A 7,789-nucleotide genomic window follows, 5' to 3' on the forward strand; every position below is an offset into this window, starting at 1 on the left:
CTTCTTTAAAAAATCAATTTTATATGGCAGTTCATAGTCCCTTAAACGCCTTTTTATTTGATATATCCCTTATTGAAATCGGCAAAAAATAAAGTTGCTAGAGCATTTAAAAAAAAATTGGATCACCCTGTATATTTAATATGTATGGGGAAAGATACTTTTGAGGAGATTTGTAGCACGGAATGGTACTTTCGAGGAGAATTTGGGAATTTCGAGGAGCTCCTCGAAATTCCATGCAACGGAAAGGTACCTTTGAGGTATCAAGATCTCATTGGTATGTGCTGCCCACTACATGAACTAACACTGTATCGACACTGTAATGAGTTTAACTTGGCTATTGTCCCCTAGGTGGTGAAATACATTACGAAATTATTTTCAAATTTGGACAGCTATTTCATTGCCATAAAACTGGTTTTCAACCCTTATTTTAATTGACAAAATGTTTATAAATTATTATTATTATTCTTATTTCGGCATAATAAAAATCTGCCTTTAAATAAGTTCTTCCACATGATCAATCATATCCTTCTTCCCGTTTTAATCAACAATTTGTAAAACTACCTCTTTTTGTGAAATAAATCCAATGAATAATCAATATTTTTTTGCAATATTTTTCGTTAACCCCAAGAATTTTTAGTTCTAATGTTAACAATTTTGATAAGAAGTTACCCTCCAACCTTTCTTTATGTTTGTGAAAGCAAAATACCACAAACGTTAACTGTCTAATTTCGGATAATGATCAACGGTATTTTTTTTTATTTTCACCCCCTGCGTTAACTTTCACAATTCCTAAATGTCGTAAAAGTTTTTTAAAGTGTTGTGATGATCTTAAAAACTGTCACAACACGACTAATGGCTAATCAAAAATTTTGTTTTGCTCATAACTGGCTTATTTACAAATCTGTGCCGCAACCCCCTACACACGAATTGGTACTTTTGAGACACCGTAACTCCTTGAAAGTATCATTAGATACATAAACTCTATTATCAAGGGCAATTATATTTTTTTGTTGTTTTACGCTCAACCCTTTGAAAAACTACCCCCTTTTGTAAATTTGCTCCCATAATTTTTTTGTTTTTAGCATTGATTGTTCACACTAAGAATTCTTAGTTTTAATGTTAACAGTGTGACAAGAAAATACCCTCCCACCCCCTTTCAACCCACAAACTTTTTTATGTACAAAAAAGGAAAATACTACAAACCTTAACTGTCTAATTTCAGATGACGAACAAACAGTAACTTTTTTTCAAGTTTCACCCTCCACTTTTTTTTTCAAAATCCAAAATCTCGTAGAAGTTTTTTAAAATGATGCGATCATCTTAAAAACTGTCACAACATTAATGGCTAATCAAAAATTTTGTTTTGCTCATAACTGGCTTATTTACAAATCTGTGCCGCAACCCCCTACACACGAATTGGTACTTTTGAGAAACCGTAACTCCTTGAAAGTATCATTAGATACATAAACTCTATTATCAAGGGCAATTATATTTTTTTGTTGTTTTACGCTCAACCCTTTGAAAAACTACCCCCTTTTGTAAATTTGCTCCCATAATTTTTTTGTTTTTAGCATTGATTGTTCACACTAAGAATTCGTAGTTTTAATGTTAACAGTGTGACAAGAAAATACCCTCCCACCCCCTTTCAACCCCCAAACTTTTTTATGTACAAAAAAGGAAAATACTACAAACCTTAACTGTCTAATTTCAGATGACGAACAAACAGTAACTTTTTTTCAAGTTTGACCCTCCACTTTTTTTTTCAAAATCCAAAATCTCGTAGAAGTTTTTTAAAATGATGCAATCATCTTAAAAACTGTCACAACATTAATGGCTAATCAAAAATTTTGTTTTCCTCATAACTGCCTTACTAATCTGTGCCGCAACCCTCTACATACGAATTGGCACTTTTGAGAAACAGAAACTCCCTGAAAGTTTCATTAGGTACATAATCTTCATTGACTGTATCTAATGATACTTTCAAGGAGTTTCTGTTCCCTTACGGGAAAGGATATTTTTTTGTCGTTTTGCATTCAACCATTTGAAAAACTACTCCTTTTGTAAATTTTGTAAAATTAAAAATTATTTTTGTGAAAACTGTAAAGAAAATAAAAAATGCAAGTAAAGAATTAAAATAAATTTCAATTATTGAGAGACACTTTATCCACTTTTGCAATCTTTAATCTATGTCAAGGAGACTCCAGGTGGTCTATACTTACAAAAAAGATTTGAATCAAAAACTTTGAAAAGACTTTTTAAACGAAAGGTTAGTCGACTCCATTTTCTATTTATAATTTCTAGTTTCTAATATCATTTTAGGGTCAATTTTGTCTTCAAGATTTGTTTTTTTAATAATATAAATTCATGTTTATGTAACATCATTTCGAATAGAACATAACCTTAAAAAATTGATATCACGTAAAGATACTTTTGAAGAACACGAATTCCCCAAAAGTACCTTTACGAGAATCGAAGGTATATTCGGAATCAGTGCTTTTTAATTCGTTTGTGATTTGGACAATTGCAAGTATTTTTAGTACTGTTTAATAATCACTAATGAAGTAAAATCGGATGTAAAAAATATTTCGCCAAATACTAGAAGAGTCACTCGATTCCATTTCATATTTAATATTTTTTTTAAATGGGGTTACTGCGGGATTCCTGTTGATAACAATTTAATGTCAACTTTGCCTTCAAGATAATTAGGTCTTTTTAAAAAGGCTCAGAGAGGCCGTCATACTCTGTAACATCATTTCCAGTAGAACATACCTATATAACCTCAAAATTGATATGACGTAAAGGTACTTTTGAAGAACATAAATTCCTCAAAAGTACCTTTGCGAGAATTGAAGAATGATTCGGAATCCGGCTTTTTAATTCGTTTGTGATTGGGATAATTTCAAGTATTTTTCTTTTCACTAATCAATTAACATCCGTTGTAAAAAACATTTCCCAAATACTAGAGGGTCACCCGATTCCCTGTCATATTTAATATTTTTAAGAATGGGGTTGCAGCGGCATTCCTGTTGATAATAATTTAATGTCAACTTGGTATTCAAAATAATTAGGTCTTTATAAAAAACTCAGAGAGGCGGACATACCTACTCTGTAACATCATTTCCAGTAGAACATACTTATATAACCTCAAAATTGACACCACGTAAAGGTACTTTTGAAAAACACGAATTCCCCAAAAGTACCTTTGCGAGAATTGAAGAATGATTCGGAATCCGGCTTTTTTGTTCGTTTGTGATTACGATAAAATTGATATCACGTAAAGGTACTTTTGAAGAACGTAAGTTCCCCAAAAGTACCTTTGCGAGAATTGAAGAATGATTCGGAATCCAGCTTATTTATTCGTTTGTGATTGGGATAACTTCAAGCATTTTTAGTGTTTTTTATCACTAATCAAGTAATATCAGTTGTAAAAAATTGTCGCCAAATACTAGAGGGGTCACCCGATTCCCTTTCATATTTAACACTTGTAAGAATGAGATTGCAGCGGGATTCCTGTTGATAATAATTTAATGTCAACTTTGTCTTCAAGATAATTAGGTATTTTTAAAAAGGATCAAAAAGGCCAGCACAGTCTGTAACATCATTTCCAATTGAACATACTCCTAAAACGCATATCACGTGAAGGTACTTTTGAGGAACACGAATTCCCCAAAAGTACCTTGCGAGCCATTGCAAGGACGGCGATGTTGAACACCTGATCGGTGCTTGACCCTGGTTTCGAGAGAATGAACTATTTATAGATTTAGAATCGAAATTTAATGTAGCCTTTGTTTAAAATGTGGGGCCTAATTAGGTGTTGTAAGGAGGATTAAGTCGGGCAAGATTTTTAGGAACGATCTTGTACTCAGACGAAATAAATGTTAATTTTTTAGGTTTTGAGCAGTATTTCTTACAAGCAGTTGATTGTTTACTGAAAATAAAATTTGCATTTTGTTTTATTTAAATAATAACAATTAAAACGTATCGGTGTGTTATTTTATCCAGGGTGTTATTTTTATTTTATTTTTTTATTAAAAAGTCTCGGTGTTATTTTATATAATGTACAGTAAGAACCCCTGGACTCCTTTCGATGTAAAGTGCACCCATAAACCGTGGATTAAATTCGATAAAATGCAAACAAACAATTTGTAAAAAAAATCATCTTCGGACAGATCAATTTCTATTTTCACGTGATGAACAATGACTGAGAGCCCGATTTCAAGTCAGGGTGTCAAATAGGTGGTGCAGCGCAAATGTGTAGCTATCTTTGTCGTACACATTAATTACTAATATGCGTCATCTTTCTCAAATTTGCAATTTTGTGCCGTTACCATGACAATACAAGTTGCAAGTCAACTTGAAATCGACCTCTTAGTCTGTTGGCAATGAAACAGTTGAAAAGTACTGGTGGTTTTTTGTCTCGTAATTGGCACTGACCGGATTTTTTAACTTGAGATGACATTAAATAGATTTTTGGTTATGCCGGTTATGTTTATGCTATTCCAATCAGATTCCCTTTCATTCATTCATTTTTAAGAATGGGGCTGTAGCGGGATTAATTTTGATAATAATTTAATGTCAACTTTGTCTTCAAGATAATTAGGTCTTTTTAAAAAGGCTCACAAAGGGCAACATACTATGTAATAGAACATAACCTCAAATTTGATATCACGTAAAGGTACTTTTGAAGAACACGAATTCCCCAAAAGTACCTTTGCGAGAACTGAAGAATGATTTATTTGTTTGTGATTGGGATAATTTCAAGGGATTTTTAGTATTTTTTAATCACTAATCAAGTAGGATCGGTTGTAAGCAATACTTCGTCAAATACTAGAGAGGTTGAAGCGGGATTCCTGATTAATAATTTAATGTCAACTTTGTCTTCAAGATAATTAGGTCTTTATAAAAAAGTTCAGAAAGGCCAACATACTCTGTAACATCATTTCCAATAGAACATAACCTTAAAATTGATATCTCGTAAAGGTACTTTTGAAGAATACGAATTCCCCAAAAGTACCTTTGCGGATTCCGATGACATTAATGAAATCGATGGCTTCTTTGCACCAAGGGTCTAAGGTTTCAAAGGCTAAACCTTTAAATACATAATTTGATGAAATAATTGAACTATATTTGCTATGTTTGCGTTTGCAAACTTCAGAAGTTTTCAAAACGTAACTATCTGCAAGTGTATCTACAACAGTAACGTCCCAAACCTTTAATCCCATCTGGGCGTTTTCCGTCATCCCGAGACAGTCCGTTTGGTTCTAAAGTTGAATTAACATGAATAGAAGTCAAAGCCCGGTTGATAATAGAATTAATTTCAGTGTGTCAGGATAATCTACCACTGCTTTTTGAACAACTTAGACCGTGGATGCCAATTTAGTCAACTTTCGTGCATTTGCAAATATGAGGTGTACAAAGATTACAACCCAATATTAAACGAATACAAACTTGGAAGGAAGTGTTATCTAAAAGAGTACCAATATTAGGAGAAGGTATTGCATGTAACCAAGATTTTCGGCATTGCAAAGCCTAAAGGCGGCCTTACACCAAGGCAACAATTGGCAACATGTTGCCCGCAACATTTTTTAGTAATCACCGGCAAGATTAATAGAAAATGTTGCAGGCAACATGTTGCCAATTGTTGCCTTGGTGTAAGGCCGCCTTTATAACGAGCCAAGTCTCTAGGTGATTTAAAGTTTAAGTCATTGGCAATTATTCGTTTGGTATTGATATTATCCCAATTCTTCTGAAATTGTGGAATTGTTGGTCTTTCGTTCTCAATTAATTATTAATTCATTATTATAAGAAGTATTACTAGTTGTATAATTAACCCGGACAAGATTGTGTTTTAATGTGTTTGGATTAATTTATTTATTTTTAATTAAATTAATTCGACAAAAATATTAGTGCATAGAATTGGCTCTTCAAGTAATATTAAGATCGTGTTTTCTGTTTATCTTAAAAACGTAATCTTCATTCCAGGCCTGATAAGTACATATTGTATAGCCGGCGTCATTAAATCAAACGATCAGTTTTCGCCGAAGTTGTAAAACTTTCCCGCGCGATTTTTTTGTTTCGCTGTGGGAACGCTTGAAATGGAGCCTTTCCCGATGTTTACGCTATTCTTACCACTCCCGTTGATGTAGCATTTTTGATTTATTTTTGTACTACGCTTATAAACTGTTTAATTGGAGATGACATGAACAAAATGAAAAGTATTTTAGGACTTCCACCGCACACGTTCCACACCCCATCCCCCGTCAATTTATAAAATATTAAATTTTACATAAAATTATATTTTCGAAATTTGTTGCGCAACCCCTAGATACAGATTGGTACTGTTGAGAAACAAGAACTCCTTGAAAGTATCGTTGGATGTATAGTGCGCCCATAAAAGGTGGATTAATTTCGAAAAAATGCAAACAAACAATTTTTGAAAAACAATCTTCGGACAGATCAAATTCTATTTTCTAGAAGACATATTTTAATGAGAAAGTTGACCTTAAAATGTCATTAGGAAGCAATTGGCAACCCTCATTTTAAAGAATTTAAATAGCAAATGGGAGCCAATAGCTGTTACAAAAAACATGCATTCTCTTATAATTAACCATTGAATAGTATATTGTATATCAAGAGTTGAAAATGAAAGATTTCACACGAGTTTGCAGAATTGAGCCACAAGCCGTAGGCGCGTGGCTTAAGCAAACGAGTGTGAAATCGAATTTTCAACACGTGGTATACACGATATTTTTCCGACGACCACAAAAAAAAAACGCTAATATTAGGCATCCCTTCAAACTTCAAATATCATTCGACAGAGCTGCGGACAAAATAATTATGCCGTTGCGGGGAGATAGACATCGTTAATCATCGGCCCGTGTACAATATAAAAACACACAGCTGTCGGCCAATCAGATTTCTCAAATTTTTCATTGTACACGGTTAGGCTGTTCGTTCGTGTTCGTGTTGAAATCGTTTGCAATTTTCAATTTTCACTAAGGAGAAACCGTGTGAAGTGTGTCATATTTCACAGTGGTCGTCTGAAAAGGATATTTTAAATTAGGGGTCACCCGATTTTCTTTCATATTTAATAATTTTAAGATTGGGTTTCAGCGAAATTCTTGTTGACAATAATTTTATGTTAACTTTGTCTTCGTGAACGCGGTACTTCCAGAATTTTATTGAATATTTCCGTAAAATGATTAAAATATCCGGAACTGCAGCGTCCTATGTATTCAATTACTGAATTAACGGATTTCACTTTGACAATGTACGAACTTGAAAAATTGCAAATCCGGAAGTGTAGCGTTCGAGGATAAAGAAAAAAAAAAGTATTGTCTGTCATCCACACAATGAAAAAAAAAAAAAAAAAAGTCGCCTGCACCGAAGAGATGTTGTACATGCTAATTACAATATATTAGGCTTTTTTTAGAAAGCTCAGAAATGCCAGCATTCTTTGTAACATCATTTCCAATAGAACATAACCTTAAAAGTGATATCACGTAAAGGTACTTTTGAAGAACACGAATTCCCCAAAAGTACCTTTGCGGGAATTGAAGAATGATCCGGAATCCGGCTTTTTATTCGTTTCTGATTGGGATAATTTCAAAGAATTTTGAGTATTTTTTAATCACCAATCAAGTAAAATCGGTTGAAAAAAATATTTCCCCAAATACTAGAAGGGCCACCCGATTCCGTTTCACATTTAACATTTTATACAATGGGGTTGCAGCGGGATTACTGTTGATAACAATTTAATGTCAACTTTGTCTTCAAAATAATTAAGTCT

Source organism: Tenebrio molitor, chromosome 3, assembly GCF_963966145.1.
Source record: "Tenebrio molitor chromosome 3, icTenMoli1.1, whole genome shotgun sequence".
Lineage (NCBI taxonomy): Eukaryota > Metazoa > Arthropoda > Insecta > Coleoptera > Tenebrionidae > Tenebrio > Tenebrio molitor.